The sequence below is a fragment of the Mixophyes fleayi genome, chromosome 3 (genome assembly GCF_038048845.1).
Source record: "Mixophyes fleayi isolate aMixFle1 chromosome 3, aMixFle1.hap1, whole genome shotgun sequence".
NCBI lineage: Eukaryota > Metazoa > Chordata > Amphibia > Anura > Limnodynastidae > Mixophyes > Mixophyes fleayi.
In genome coordinates, this window is record NC_134404.1 from 275,731,764 (window position 1) to 275,746,520 (window position 14,757).

Sequence of the window (14,757 nt, forward strand, 5' to 3'; positions counted from 1 at the left end):
CGTCTTTACCTGTCTCTTTCATATTATATGCTGTATACAAGATCTTCACTTTGAAGACAAGAGTAATATATAAATGGAACTCTGTTGATTCTTTTAAAGGGATGGACAGCATAGAAAACTATGCACTCATTTTTTACATTTATTTATTATTTGGTATGCACCATTTTTTGAGAGTGCACAGGTATCAAGGTTGCTCTTGCTTTTTATCATAATCCTTCATTCAAGGATTAGATCATATTATAAAATATCTGCCTGGACAGCATAAAGTATCACGTTTAATACAATAGGGATCTTCAGCAACTTCAAAAAAATAATCACTCTCCTTTGGAAAAAGTCGCTAATATTCATCATATTTCTTATCAGAAAGCAATATTGTCGTTGAAATTAGAGTTTATATGGCTCAATAACATACCTACTCAACAAAGAATCTTTAAAATTCTTTTAATGTCCAAATTTTTCCTTGAATCTTTTAGGAAGATGAAATTAAAATTCATACCAGAAGTGGGGTTCAAACCCACGCGGATATAAATCCATTGGATCTTAAGTCCAACGTCTTAACCACTCGGCCATCCTGGTGAGATTTTCACATTTTTTTTTCTATCTATCATAGTTGCAATGTTCATATGTAATTAGGTGTGTATGATCGTTTTTTCTTCAATTTCTCCACTACCTTATTACTCGTCTTTTCCTGTCTCTTTCATATTGTATGCTGTATACAAGATCTTCACTTTGAAGACAAGAGTAATATATAAATGGAACTCTATTGATTCTTTTAAAGGGATGAACAGCATAGAAAACTATGCACTCATTTTTTACATTTATTTATTATTTGGTATGCACCATTTTTTGAGAGTGCACAGGTATCAAGGTTGCTCTTGCTTTTTATCATAATCCTTCATTCAAGGATTAGATCATATTATAAAATATCTGCCTGGACAGCATAAAGTATCACGTTTAATACAATAGTGATCTTCAGCAACTTCAAAAAAATAATCACTCTCCTTTGGAAAAAGTTGCTAATATTCATCATATTTCTTATCAGAAAGCAATATTGTCGTTGAAATTAGAGTTTATATTGCTCAATAACATACCTACTCAACAAAGAATCTTTAAAATTCTTTTAATGTCCAAATTTTTCCTTGAATCTTTTAGGAAGATGAAATTAAAATTCATACCAGAAGTGGGGTTCGAACCCACGCGGATATAAATCCATTGGATCTTAAGTCCAACGCCTTAACCACTCGGCCATCCTGGTGAGATTTTCACAGGTTTTTTTCTATCTATCATAGTTGCAATGTTCATATGTAATTTGGTGTGTATGATCGTTTTTTCTTCAATTTCTCCACTACCTTATTACTCGTCTTTACCTGTCTCTTTCATATTGTATGCTGTATACAAGATCTTCACTTTGAAGACAAGAGTAATATATAAATGGAACTCTGTTGATTCTTTTAAAGGGATGGACAGCATAGAAAACTATGCACTCATTTTTTACATTTATTTATTATTTGGTATGCACCATTTTTTGAGAGTGCACAGGTATCAAGGTTGCTCTTGCTTTTTATCATAATCCTTCATTCAAGGATTAGATCATATTATAAAATATCTGCCTGGACAGCATAAAGTATCACGTTTAATACAATAGTGATCTTCAGCAACTTCAAAAAAATAATCACTCTCCTTTGGAAAAAGTTGCTAATATTCATCATATTTCTTATCAGAAAGCAATATTGTCGTTGAAATTAGAGTTTATATTGCTCAATAACATACCTACTCAACAAAGAATCTTTAAAATTCTTTTAATGTCCAAATTTTTCCTTGAATCTTTTAGGAAGATGAAATTAAAATTCATACCAGAAGTGGAGTCCGAACCCACGCGGATATAAATCCATTGGATTTTAAGTCCAACGCCTTAACCACTCGGCCATCCTGGTGAGATTTTCACAGATTTTTTTCTATCTATCATAGTTGCAATGTTCATATGTAATTTGGCGTGTATAATAGTTTTTTCTTTAATTTCTCCACTACCTTATTACTCGTCTTTACCTGTCTCTTTCATATTATATGCTGTATACAAGATCTTCACTTTGAAGATAAGAGTAATATATAAATGGAACTCTGTTGATTCTTTTAAAGGGATGGACAGCATAGAAAACTATGCACTCATTTTTTACATTTATTTATTATTTGGTATGCACCATTTTTTGAGAGTGCACAGGTATCAAGGTTGCTCTTGCTTTTTATCATAATCCTTCATTCAAGGATTAGATCATATTATAAAATATCTGCCTGGACAGCATAAAGTATCACGTTTAATACAATAGGGATCTTCAGCAACTTCAAAAAAATAATCACTCTCCTTTGGAAAAGTCGCTAATATTCATCATATTTCTTATCAGAAAGCAATATTGTCGTTGAAATTAGAGTTTATATGGCTCAATAACATACCTACTCAACAAAGAATCTTTAAAATTCTTTTAATGTCCAAATTTTTCCTTGAATCTTTTAGGAAGATGAAATTAAAATTCATACCAGAAGTGGGGTTCAAACCCACGCGGATATAAATCCATTGGATCTTAAGTCCAACGCCTTAACCACTCGGCCATCCTGGTGAGATTTTCACATTTTTTTTTCTATCTATCATAGTTGCAATGTTCATATGTAATTTGGTGTGTATGATCGTTTTTTCTTCAATTTCTCCACTACCTTATTACTCGTCTTTACCTGTCTCTTTCATATTGTATGCTGTATACAAGATCTTCACTTTGAAGACAAGAGTAATATATAAATGGAACTCTGTTGATTCTTTTAAAGGGATGGACAGCATAAAAAACTATGCACTCATTTTTTACATTTATTTATTATTTGGTATGCACCATTTTTTGAGAGTGCACAGGTATCAAGGTTGCTCTTGCTTTTTATCATAATCCTTCATTCAAGGATTAGATCATATTATAAAATATCTGCCGGGACAGCATAAAGTATCACGTTTAATACAATAGTGATCTTCAGCAACTTCAAAAAAATAATCACTCTCCTTTGGAAAAAGTTGCTAATATTCATCATATTTCTTATCAGAAAGCAATATTGTCGTTGAAATTAGAGTTTATATTGCTCAATAACATACCTACTCAACAAAGAATCTTTAAAATTCTTTTAATGTCCAAATTTTTCCTTGAATCTTTTAGGAAGATGAAATTAAAATTCATACCAGAAGTGGGGTTCAAACCCACACGGATATAAATCCACTGGATCTTAAGTCCAACGCCTTAACCACTCGGCCATCCTGGTTAGATTTTCACAGGTTTTTTTCTATCTATCATAGTTACAATGTTCATATGTAATTTGGTGTGTATGATCGTTTTTTCTTCAATTTCTCCACTACCTTATTACTCGTCTTTACCTGTCTCTTTCATATTGTATGCTGTATACAAGATCTTCACTTTGAAGACAAGAGCAATATATAAATGGAACTCTGTTGATTCTTTTAAAGGGATGGACAGCATAGAAAACTATGCACTCATTTTTTACATTTATTTATTATTTGGTATGCACCATTTTTTGAGAGTGCACAGGTATCAAGGTTGCTCTTGCTTTTTATCATAATCCTTCATTCAAGGATTAGATCATAGTATAAAATATCTGCCTGGACAGCATAAAGTATGTTTAATACAATAGTGATCTTCAGCAACTTCAAAAAAATAATCACTCTCCTTTGGAAAAAGTTGCTAATATTCATCATATTTCTTATCAGAAAGCAATATTGTCGTTGAAATTAGAGTTTATATTGCTCAATAACATACCTACTCAACAAAGAATCTTTAAAATTCTTTTAATGTCCAAATTTTTCCTTGAATCTTTTAGGAAGATGAAATTAAAATTCATACCAGAAGTGGGGTTCGAACCCACGCGGATATAAATCCATTGGATCTTAAGTCCAACGCCTTAACCACTCGGCCATCCTGGTGAGATTTTCACAGGTTTTTTTCTATCTATCATAGTAGCAATGTTCATATGTAATTAGGTTTGTATGATCGTTTTTTCTTCAATTTCTCCACTACCTTATTACTCGTCTTTACCTGTCTCTTTCATATTGTATGCTGTATACAAGATCTTCACTTTAAAGACAAGAGTAATATATAAATGGAACTCTGTTGATTCTTTTAAAGGGATGGACAGCATAGAAAACTATGCACTCATTTTTTACATTTATTTATTATTTGGTATGCACCATTTTTTGTGAGTGCACAGGTATCAAGGTTGCTCTTGCTTTTTATCATAATCCTTCATTCAAGGATTAGATCATATTATAAAATATCTGCCTGGACAGCATAAAGTATCACGTTTAATACAATAGGGATCTTTAGCAACTTCAAAAAAAATAATCACTCTCATTTGGAAATAGTTGCTAATATTCATCATATTTCTTATCAGAAAGCAATATTGTCGTTGAAATTAGAGTTTCTAAAGCTCAATAACATACATACTCAACAAAGAATCTTTAAAATTCTTTTAATGTCCAAATTTTTCCTTGAATCTTTTAGGAAGATGAAATTAAAATTCATAACAGAAGTGGAGTTCGAACCCACGCGGATATAAATCCATTGGATTTTAAGTCCAACGCCTTAACCACTCGGCCATCCTGGTGAGATTTTCGCAGATTTTTTTCTATCTATCATAGTTGCAATGTTCATATGTAATTTGGCGTGTATAATCGTTTTTTCTTTAATTTCTCCACTACCTTATTACTCGTCTTTACCTGTCTCTTTCATATTGTATGCTGTATACAAGATCTTCACTTTGAAGACAAGAGTAATATATAAATGGAACTCTGTTGATTCTTTTAAAGGGATGGACAGCATAGAAAACTATGCACTCATTTTTTACATTTATTTATTATTTGGTATGCACCATTTTTTGAGAGTGCACAGGTATCAAGGTTGCTCTTGCTTTTTATCATAATCCTTCATTCAAGGATTAGATCATATTATAAAATATCTGCCTGGACAGCATAAAGTATCACGTTTAATACAATAGGGATCTTTAGCAACTTCAAAAAAAATAATCACTCTCATTTGGAAATAGTTGCTAATATTCATCATATTTCTTATCAGAAAGCAATATTGTCGTTGAAATTAGAGTTTCTAAAGCTCAATAACATACCTACTCAACAAAGAATCTTTAAAATTCTTTTAATGTCCAAATTTTTCCTTGAATCTTTTAGGAAGATGAAATTAAAATTCATACCAGAAGTGGGGTTCGAACCCACGCGGATATAAATCCATTGGATCTTAAGTCCAACACCTTAACCACTCGGCCATCCTGGTGAGATTTTCACAGATTTTTTTCTATCTATCATAGTTGCAATGTTCATATGTAATTTGGTGTATATGATCGTTTTTTCTTCAATTTCTCCACTACCTTATTACTCGTCTTTACCTGTCTCTTTCATATTATATGCTGTATACAAGATCTTCACTTTGAAGACAAGAGTAATATATAAATGGAACTCTGTTGATTCTTTTAAAGGGATGGACAGCATAGAAAACTATGCACTCATTTTTTACATTTATTTATTATTTGGTATGCACCATTTTTTGAGAGTGCACAGGTATCAAGGTTGCTCTTGCTTTTTATCATAATCCTTCATTCAAGGATTAGATCATATTATAAAATATCTGCCTGGACAGCATAAAGTATCACGTTTAATACAATAGGGATCTTCAGCAACTTCAAAAAAATAATCACTCTCCTTTGGAAAAAGTTGCTAATATTCATCATATTTCTAATCAGAAAGCAATATTGTCGTTGAAATTAGAGTTTATATGGCTCAATAACATACCTACTCAACAAAGAATCTTTAAAATTCTTTTAATGTCCAAATTTTTCCTTGAATCTTTTAGGAAGATGAAATTAAAATTCATACCAGAAGTGGGGTTCAAACCCACGCGGATATAAATCCATTGGATCTTAAGTCCAACGTCTTAACCACTCGGCCATCCTGGTGAGATTTTCACATTTTTTTTCTAGCTATCATAGTTGCAATGTTCATATGTAATTAGGTGTGTATGATCGTTTTTTCTTCAATTTCTCCACTACCTTATTACTCGTCTTTTCCTGTCTCTTTCATATTGTATGCTGTATACAAGATCTTCACTTTGAAGACAAGAGTAATATATAAATGGAACTCTGTTGATTCTTTTAAAGGGATGGACAGCATAGAAAACTATGCACTCATTTTTTACATTTATTTATTATTTGGTATGCACCATTTTTTGAGAGTGCACAGGTATCAAGGTTGCTCTTGCTTTTTATCATAATCCTTCATTCAAGGATTAGATCATATTATAAAATATCTGCCTGGACAGCATAAAGTATCACGTTTAATACAATAGTGATCTTCAGCAACTTCAAAAAAATAATCACTCTCCTTTGGAAAAAGTTGCTAATATTCATCATATTTCTTATCAGAAAGCAATATTGTCGTTGAAATTAGAGTTTATATTGCTCAATAACATACCTACTCAATAAAGAATCTTTAAAATTCTTTTAATGTCCAAATTTTTCCTTGAATCTTTTAGGAAGATGAAATTAAAATTCATACCAGAAGTGGGGTTCGAACCCACGCGGATATAAATCCATTGGATCTTAAGTCCAACGCCTTAACCACTCGGCCATCCTGGTGAGATTTTCACAGGTTTTTTTCTATCTATCATAGTTGCAATGTTCATATCTAATTAGGTTTGTATGATCGTTTTTTCTTCAATTTCTCCACTACCTTATTACTCGTCTTTACCTGTCTCTTTCATATTGTATGCTGTATACAAGATCTTCACTTTGAAGACAAGAGTAATATATAAATGGAACTCTGTTGATTCTTTTAAAGGGATGGACAGCATAGAAAACTATGCACTCATTTTTTACATTTATTTATTATTTGGTATGCACCATTTTTTGAGAGTGCACAGGTATCAAGGTTGCTCTTGCTTTTTATCATAATCCTTCATTCAAGGATTAGATCATATTATAAAATATCTGCCTGGACAGCATAAAGTATCACGTTTAATACAATAGTGATCTTCAGCAACTTCAAAAAAATAATCACTCTCCTTTGGAAAAAGTTGCTAATATTCATCATATTTCTTATCAGAAAGCAATATTGTCGTTGAAATTAGAGTTTATATTGCTCAATAACATACCTACTCAACAAAGAATCTTTAAAATTCTTTTAATGTCCAAATTTTTCCTTGAATCTTTTAGGAAGATGAAATTAAAATTCATACCAGAAGTGGAGTCCGAACCCACGCGGATATAAATCCATTGGATTTTAAGTCCAACGCCTTAACCACTCGGCCATCCTGGTGAGAGTTTCACAGTTTTTTTTCTATCTATCATAGTTGCAATGTTCATATGTAATTTGGCGTGTATAATAGTTTTTTCTTTAATTTCTCCACTACCTTATTACTCGTCTTTACCTGTCTCTTTCATATTATATGCTGTATACAAGATCTTCACTTTGAAGACAAGAGTAATATATAAATGGAACTCTGTTGATTCTTTTAAAGGGATGGACAGCATAAAAAACTATGCACTCATTTTTTACATTTATTTATTATTTGGTATGCACCATTTTTTGAGAGTGCACAGGTATCAAGGTTGCTCTTGCTTTTTATCATAATCCTTCATTCAAGGATTAGATCATATTATAAAATATCTGCCTGGACAGCATAAAGTATCACGTTTAATACAATAGTGATCTTCAGCAACTTCAAAAAAATAATCACTCTCCTTTGGAAAAAGTTGCTAATATTCATCATATTTCTTATCAGAAAGCAATATTGTCGTTGAAATTAGAGTTTATATTGCTCAATAACATACCTACTCAACAAAGAATCTTTAAAATTCTTTTAATGTCCAAATTTTTCCTTGAATCTTTTAGGAAGATGAAATTAAAATTCATACCAGAAGTGGGGTTCGAACCCACACGGATATAAATCCATTGGATCTTAAGTCCAACGCCTTAACCACTCGGCCATCCTGGTGAGATTTTCACAGGTTTTTTTCTATCTATCATAGTTACAATGTTCATATGTAATTTGGTGTGTATGATCGTTTTTTCTTCAATTTCTCCACTACCTTATTACTCGTCTTTACCTGTCTCTTTCATATTGTATGCTGTATACAAGATCTTCACTTTGAAGACAAGAGTAATATATAAATGGAACTCTGTTGATTCTTTTAAAGGGATGGACAGCATAGAAAACTATGCACTCATTTTTTACATTTATTTATTATTTGGTATGCACCATTTTTTGAGAGTGCACAGGTATCAAGGTTGCTCTTGCTTTTTATCATAATCCTTCATTCAAGGATTAGATCATATTATAAAATATCTGCCTGGACAGCATAAAGTATCACGTTTAATACAATAGTGATCTTCAGCAACTTCAAAAAAATAATCACTCTCCTTTGGAAAAAGTTGCTAATATTCATCATATTTCTTATCAGAAAGCAATATTGTCGTTAAAATTAGAGTTTATATTGCTCAATAACATACCTACTCAACAAAGAATCTTTAAAATTCTTTTAATGTCCAAATTTTTCCTTGAATCTTTTAGGAAGATGAAATTAAAATTCATACCAGAAGTGGGGTTTGAACCCACGCGGATATAAATCCATTGGATCTTAAGTCCAACGCCTTAACCACTCGGCCATCCTGGTGAGATTTTCACATTTTTTTTTCTATCTATCATAGTTGCAATGTTCATATGTAATTAGGTTTGTATGATCGTTTTTTCTTCAATTTCTCCACTACCTTATTACTCGTCTTTACCTGTCTCTTTCATATTGTATGCTGTATACAAGATCTTCACTTTGAAGACAAGAGTAATATATAAATGGAACTCTGTTGATTCTTTTAAAGGGATGGACAGCATAGAAAACTATGCACTCATTTTTTACATTTATTTATTATTTGGTATGCACCATTTTTTGAGAGTGCACAGGTATCAAGGTTGCTCTTGCTTTTTATCATAATCCTTCATTCAAGGATTAGATCATATTATAAAATATCTGCCTGGACAGCATAAAGTATCACGTTTAATACAATAGTGATCTTCAGCAACTTCAAAAAAATAATCACTCTCCTTTGGAAAAAGTTGCTAATATTCATCATATTTCTTATCAGAAAGCAATATTGTCGTTGAAATTAGAGTTTATATTGCTCAATAACATACCTACTCAACAAAGAATCTTTAAAATTCTTTTAATGTCCAAATTTTTCCTTGAATCGTTTAGGAAGATGAAATTAAAATTCATACCAGAAGTGGGGTTCGAACCCACGCGGATATAAATCCATTGGATCTTAAGTCCAACGCCTTAACCACTCGGCCATCCTGGTGAGATTTTCACTTTTTTTTTTCTATCTATCATAGTTGCAATGTTCATATGTAATTAGGTTTCTATGATCGTTTTTTTCTTCAATTTCTCTACTACCTTATTACTCGTCTTTACCTGTCTCTTTCATATTGTATGCTGTATACAAGATCTTCACTTTGAAGACAAGAGTAATATATAAATGGAACTCTGTTGATTCTTTTAAAGGGATGGACAGCATAGAAAACTATGCACTCATTTTTTACATTTATTTATTATTTGGTATGCACCATTTTTTGAGAGTGCACAGGTATCAAGGTTTCTCTTGCTTTTTATCATAATCCTTCATTCAAGGATTAGATCATATTATAAAATATCTGCCTGGACAGCATAAAGTATCACGTTTAATACAATAGTGATCTTCAGCAACTTCAAAAAAATAATCACTCTCCTTTGGAAAAAGTTGCTAATATTCATCATATTTCTTATCAGAAAGCAATATTGTCGTTGAAATTAGAGTTTATATTGCTCAATAACATACCTACTCAACAAAGAATCTTTAAAATTCTTTTAATGTCCAAATTTTTCCTTGAATCTTTTAGGAAGATGAAATTAAAATTCATACCAGAAGTGGGGTTCGAACCCACGCGGATATAAATCCATTGGATCTTAAGTCCAACGCCTTAACCACTCGGCCATCCTGGTGAGATTTTCACATTTTTTTTTCTATCTATCATAGTTGCAATGTTCATATGTAATTTGGTGTGTATGATCGTTTTTTCTTCAATTTCTCCACTACCTTATTACTCGTCTTTACCTGTCTCTTTCATATTGTATGCTGTATACAAGATCTTCACTTTGAAGACAAGAGTAATATATAAATGGAACTCTGTTGATTCTTTTAAAGGGATGGACAGCATAGAAAACTATGCACTCATTTTTTACATTTATTTATTATTTGGTATGCACCATTTTTTGAGAGTGCACAGGTATCAAGGTTGCTCTTGCTTTTTATCATAATCCTTCATTCAAGGATTAGATCATATTATAAAATATCTGCCTGGACAGCATAAAGTATCACATTTAATACAATAGTGATCTTCAGCAACTTCAAAAAAATAATCACTCTCCTTTGGAAAAAGTTGCTAATATTCATCATATTTCTTATCAGAAAGCAATATTGTCGTTGAAATTAGAGTTTATATTGCTCAATAACATACCTACTCAACAAAGAATCTTTAAAATTCTTTTAATGTCCAAATTTTTCCTTGAATCTTTTAGGAAGATGAAATTAAAATTCATACCAGAAGTGGGGTTCGAACCCACGCGGATATAAATCCATTGGATCTTAAGTCCAACGCCTTAACCACTCGGCCATCCTGGTGAGATTTTCACATTTTTTTTTCTATCTATCATAGTTGCAATGTTCATATGTAATTTGGTGTGTATGATCGTTTTTTCTTCAATTTCTCCACTACCTTATTACTCGTCTTTACCTGTCTCTTTCATATTGTATGCTGTATACAAGATCTTCACTTTGAAGACATTCATACCAGAAGTGGGGTTCGAACCCACGCGGATATAAATCCCTTGGATCTTAAGTCCAACGCCTTAACCACTCGGCCATCCTGGCGAGATTTTCACAGGTTTTTTTCTATCTATCATAGTTGCAATGTTCATATGTAATTTGGTGTGTATGATCGTTTTTTCTTCAATTTCTCCACTACCTTATTACTCGTCTTTACCTGTCTCTTTCATATTGTATGCTGTATACAAGATCTTCACTTTGAAGACAAAAGTAATATATAAATGGAACTCTGTTGATTCTTTTAAAGGGATGGACAGCATAGAAAACTATGCACTCATTTTTTACATTTATTTATTATTTGGTATGCACCATTTTTTGAGAGTGCACAGGTATCAAGGTTGCTCTTGCTTTTTATCATAATCCTTCATTCAAGGATTAGATCATATTATAAAATATCTGCCTGGACAGCATAAAGTATCACGTTTAATACAATAGGGATCTTTAGCAACTTCAAAAAAAATAATCACTCTCATTTGGAAATAGTTGCTAATATTCATCATATTTCTTATCAGAAAGCAATATTGTCGTTGAAATTAGAGTTTCTAAAGCTCAATAACATACCTACTCAACAAAGAATCTTTAAAATTCTTTTAATGTCCAAATTTTTCCTTGAATCTTTTAGGAAGATGAAATTAAAATTCATACCAGAAGTGGAGTCCGAACCCACGTGGATATAAATCCATTGGATTTTAAGTCCAACGCCTTAACCACTCGGCCATCCTGGTGAGAGTTTCACAGTTTTTTTTCTATCTATCATAGTTGCAATGTTCATATGTAATTTGGCGTGTATAATAGTTTTTTCTTTAATTTCTCCACTACCTTATTACTCGTCTTTACCTGTCTCTTTCATATTATATGCTGTATACAAGATCTTCACTTTGAAGACAAGAGTAATATATAAATGGAACTCTGTTGATTCTTTTAAAGGGATGGACAGCATAAAAAACTATGCACTCATTTTTACATTTATTTATTATTTGGTATGCACCATTTTTTGAGAGTGCACAGGTATCAAGGTTGCTCTTGCTTTTTATCATAATCCTTCATTCAAGGATTAGATCATATTATAAAATATCTGCCTGGACAGCATAAAGTATCACGTTTAATACAATAGTGATCTTCAGCAACTTCAAAAAAATAATCACTCTCCTTTGGAAAAAGTTGCTAATATTCATCATATTTCTTATCAGAAAGCAATATTGTCGTTGAAATTAGAGTTTATATTGCTCAATAACATACCTACTCAACAAAGAATCTTTAAAATTCTTTTAATGTCCAAATTTTTCCTTGAATCTTTTAGGAAGATGAAATTAAAATTCATACCAGAAGTGGGGTTCGAACCCACACGGATATAAATCCATTGGATCTTAAGTCCAACGCCTTAACCACTCGGCCATCCTGGTGAGATTTTCACAGGTTTTTTTCTATCTATCATAGTTACAATGTTCATATGTAATTTGGTGTGTATGATCGTTTTTTCTTCAATTTCTCCACTACCTTATTACTCGTCTTTACCTGTCTCTTTCATATTGTATGCTGTATACAAGATCTTCACTTTGAAGACAAGAGTAATATATAAATGGAACTCTGTTGATTCTTTTAAAGGGATGGACAGCATAGAAAACTATGCACTCATTTTTTACATTTATTTATTATTTGGTATGCACCATTTTTTGAGAGTGCACAGGTATCAAGGTTGCTCTTGCTTTTTATCATAATCCTTCATTCAAGGATTAGATCATATTATAAAATATCTGCCTGGACAGCATAAAGTATCACGTTTAATACAATAGTGATCTTCAGCAACTTCAAAAAAATAATCACTCTCCTTTGGAAAAAGTTGCTAATATTCATCATATTTCTTATCAGAAAGCAATATTGTCGTTAAAATTAGAGTTTATATTGCTCAATAACATACCTACTCAACAAAGAATCTTTAAAATTCTTTTAATGTCCAAATTTTTCCTTGAATCTTTTAGGAAGATGAAATTAAAATTCATACCAGAAGTGGGGGTTTGAACCCACGCGGATATAAATCCATTGGATCTTAAGTCCAACGCCTTAACCACTCGGCCATCCTGGTGAGATTTTCACATTTTTTTTTCTATCTATCATAGTTGCAATGTTCATATGTAATTAGGTTTGTATGATCGTTTTTTCTTCAATTTCTCCACTACCTTATTACTCGTCTTTACCTGTCTCTTTCATATTGTATGCTGTATACAAGATCTTCACTTTGAAGACAAGAGTAATATATAAATGGAACTCTGTTGATTCTTTTAAAGGGATGGACAGCATAGAAAACTATGCACCCATTTTTTACATTTATTTATTATTTGGTATGCACCATTTTTTGAGAGTGCACAGGTATCAAGGTTGCTCTTGCTTTTTATCATAATCCTTCATTCAAGGATTAGATCATATTATAAAATATCTGCCTGGACAGCATAAAGTATCACGTTAATACAATAGTGATCTTCAGCAACTTCAAAAAAATAATCACTCTCCTTTGGAAAAAGTTGCTAATATTCATCATATTTCTTATCAGAAAGCAATATTGTCGTTGAAATTAGAGTTTATATTGCTCAATAACATACCTACTCAACAAAGAATCTTTAAAATTCTTTTAATGTCCAAATTTTTCCTTGAATCGTTTAGGAAGATGAAATTAAAATTCATACCAGAAGTGGGGTTCGAACCCACGCGGATATAAATCCATTGGATCTTAAGTCCAACGCCTTAACCACTCTGCCATCCTGGTGAGATTTTCACTTTTTTTTTTCTATCTATCATAGTTGCAATGTTCATATGTAATTAGGTTTCTATGATCGTTTTTTTCTTCAATTTCTCTACTACCTTATTACTCGTCTTTACCTGTCTCTTTCATATTGTATGCTGTATACAAGATCTTCACTTTGAAGACAAGAGTAATATATAAATGGAACTCTGTTGATTCTTTTAAAGGGATGGACAGCATAGAAAACTATGCACTCATTTTTTACATTTATTTATTATTTGGTATGCACCATTTTTTGAGAGTGCACAGGTATCAAGGTTTCTCTTGCTTTTTATCATAATCCTTCATTCAAGGATTAGATCATATTATAAAATATCTGCCTGGACAGCATAAAGTATCACGTTTAATACAATAGTGATCTTCAGCAACTTCAAAAAAATAATCACTCTCCTTTGGAAAAAGTTGCTAATATTCATCATATTTCTTATCAGAAAGCAATATTGTCGTTGAAATTAGAGTTTATATTGCTCAATAACATACCTACTCAACAAAGAATCTTTAAAATTCTTTTAATGTCCAAATTTTTCCTTGAATCTTTTAGGAAGATGAAATTAAAATTCATACCAGAAGTGGGGTTCGAACCCACGCGGATATAAATCCATTGGATCTTAAGTCCAACGCCTTAACCACTCGGCCATCCTGGTGAGATTTTCACATTTTTTTTTCTATCTATCATAGTTGCAATGTTCATATGTAATTTGGTGTGTATGATCGTTTTTTCTTCAATTTCTCCACTACCTTATTACTCGTCTTTACCTGTCTCTTTCATATTGTATGCTGTATACAAGATCTTCACTTTGAAGACAAGAGTAATATATAAATGGAACTCTGTTGATTCTTTTAAAGGGATGGACAGCATAGAAAACTATGCACTCATTTTTTACATTTATTTATTATTTGGTATGCACCATTTTTTGAGAGTGCACAGGTATCAAGGTTGCTCTTGCTTTTTATCATAATCCTTCATTCAAGGATTAGATCATATTATAAAATATCA

At 31.7% G+C, this 14,757-nt stretch overlaps 22 non-coding genes across 22 annotated transcripts; all 22 read right to left on the reverse strand.

The window, feature by feature from the left end:
* Positions 1-493: 493 nt before the first annotated feature.
* On the reverse strand, positions 494-576 carry TRNAL-UAA (transfer RNA leucine (anticodon UAA)). Its single transcript has one exon. It is a non-coding gene; the product is annotated as a tRNA-Leu (tRNA).
* A 596-nt stretch (positions 577-1,172) lies between these two features.
* Positions 1,173-1,255, reverse strand: TRNAL-UAA (transfer RNA leucine (anticodon UAA)). Its single transcript has one exon. It is a non-coding gene; the product is annotated as a tRNA-Leu (tRNA).
* A 596-nt stretch (positions 1,256-1,851) lies between these two features.
* Positions 1,852-1,934, reverse strand: TRNAL-UAA (transfer RNA leucine (anticodon UAA)). The gene has a single exon. It is a non-coding gene; the product is annotated as a tRNA-Leu (tRNA).
* A 595-nt stretch (positions 1,935-2,529) lies between these two features.
* On the reverse strand, positions 2,530-2,612 carry TRNAL-UAA (transfer RNA leucine (anticodon UAA)). The gene has a single exon. It is a non-coding gene; the product is annotated as a tRNA-Leu (tRNA).
* Positions 2,613-3,208: 596 nt separating this feature from the next.
* TRNAL-UAA (transfer RNA leucine (anticodon UAA)) lies at positions 3,209-3,291 on the reverse strand. The gene has a single exon. It is a non-coding gene; the product is annotated as a tRNA-Leu (tRNA).
* Positions 3,292-3,884: 593 nt separating this feature from the next.
* Positions 3,885-3,967, reverse strand: TRNAL-UAA (transfer RNA leucine (anticodon UAA)). The gene has a single exon. It is a non-coding gene; the product is annotated as a tRNA-Leu (tRNA).
* Positions 3,968-4,564: 597 nt separating this feature from the next.
* Positions 4,565-4,647, reverse strand: TRNAL-UAA (transfer RNA leucine (anticodon UAA)). Its single transcript has one exon. It is a non-coding gene; the product is annotated as a tRNA-Leu (tRNA).
* Positions 4,648-5,244: 597 nt separating this feature from the next.
* On the reverse strand, positions 5,245-5,327 carry TRNAL-UAA (transfer RNA leucine (anticodon UAA)). The gene has a single exon. It is a non-coding gene; the product is annotated as a tRNA-Leu (tRNA).
* Positions 5,328-5,923: 596 nt separating this feature from the next.
* TRNAL-UAA (transfer RNA leucine (anticodon UAA)) lies at positions 5,924-6,006 on the reverse strand. The gene has a single exon. It is a non-coding gene; the product is annotated as a tRNA-Leu (tRNA).
* A 595-nt stretch (positions 6,007-6,601) lies between these two features.
* TRNAL-UAA (transfer RNA leucine (anticodon UAA)) lies at positions 6,602-6,684 on the reverse strand. Its single transcript has one exon. It is a non-coding gene; the product is annotated as a tRNA-Leu (tRNA).
* Positions 6,685-7,280: 596 nt separating this feature from the next.
* On the reverse strand, positions 7,281-7,363 carry TRNAL-UAA (transfer RNA leucine (anticodon UAA)). The gene has a single exon. It is a non-coding gene; the product is annotated as a tRNA-Leu (tRNA).
* Positions 7,364-7,959: 596 nt separating this feature from the next.
* TRNAL-UAA (transfer RNA leucine (anticodon UAA)) lies at positions 7,960-8,042 on the reverse strand. The gene has a single exon. It is a non-coding gene; the product is annotated as a tRNA-Leu (tRNA).
* A 596-nt stretch (positions 8,043-8,638) lies between these two features.
* Positions 8,639-8,721, reverse strand: TRNAL-UAA (transfer RNA leucine (anticodon UAA)). Its single transcript has one exon. It is a non-coding gene; the product is annotated as a tRNA-Leu (tRNA).
* Positions 8,722-9,317: 596 nt separating this feature from the next.
* TRNAL-UAA (transfer RNA leucine (anticodon UAA)) lies at positions 9,318-9,400 on the reverse strand. Its single transcript has one exon. It is a non-coding gene; the product is annotated as a tRNA-Leu (tRNA).
* A 597-nt stretch (positions 9,401-9,997) lies between these two features.
* On the reverse strand, positions 9,998-10,080 carry TRNAL-UAA (transfer RNA leucine (anticodon UAA)). Its single transcript has one exon. It is a non-coding gene; the product is annotated as a tRNA-Leu (tRNA).
* A 596-nt stretch (positions 10,081-10,676) lies between these two features.
* TRNAL-UAA (transfer RNA leucine (anticodon UAA)) lies at positions 10,677-10,759 on the reverse strand. Its single transcript has one exon. It is a non-coding gene; the product is annotated as a tRNA-Leu (tRNA).
* Positions 10,760-10,925: 166 nt separating this feature from the next.
* TRNAL-UAA (transfer RNA leucine (anticodon UAA)) lies at positions 10,926-11,008 on the reverse strand. Its single transcript has one exon. It is a non-coding gene; the product is annotated as a tRNA-Leu (tRNA).
* Positions 11,009-11,605: 597 nt separating this feature from the next.
* TRNAL-UAA (transfer RNA leucine (anticodon UAA)) lies at positions 11,606-11,688 on the reverse strand. Its single transcript has one exon. It is a non-coding gene; the product is annotated as a tRNA-Leu (tRNA).
* Positions 11,689-12,283: 595 nt separating this feature from the next.
* TRNAL-UAA (transfer RNA leucine (anticodon UAA)) lies at positions 12,284-12,366 on the reverse strand. The gene has a single exon. It is a non-coding gene; the product is annotated as a tRNA-Leu (tRNA).
* A 596-nt stretch (positions 12,367-12,962) lies between these two features.
* Positions 12,963-13,046, reverse strand: TRNAL-UAA (transfer RNA leucine (anticodon UAA)). The gene has a single exon. It is a non-coding gene; the product is annotated as a tRNA-Leu (tRNA).
* A 595-nt stretch (positions 13,047-13,641) lies between these two features.
* Positions 13,642-13,724, reverse strand: TRNAL-UAA (transfer RNA leucine (anticodon UAA)). Its single transcript has one exon. It is a non-coding gene; the product is annotated as a tRNA-Leu (tRNA).
* Positions 13,725-14,321: 597 nt separating this feature from the next.
* TRNAL-UAA (transfer RNA leucine (anticodon UAA)) lies at positions 14,322-14,404 on the reverse strand. Its single transcript has one exon. It is a non-coding gene; the product is annotated as a tRNA-Leu (tRNA).
* Between the last annotated feature and the right edge of the window lie 353 nt (positions 14,405-14,757).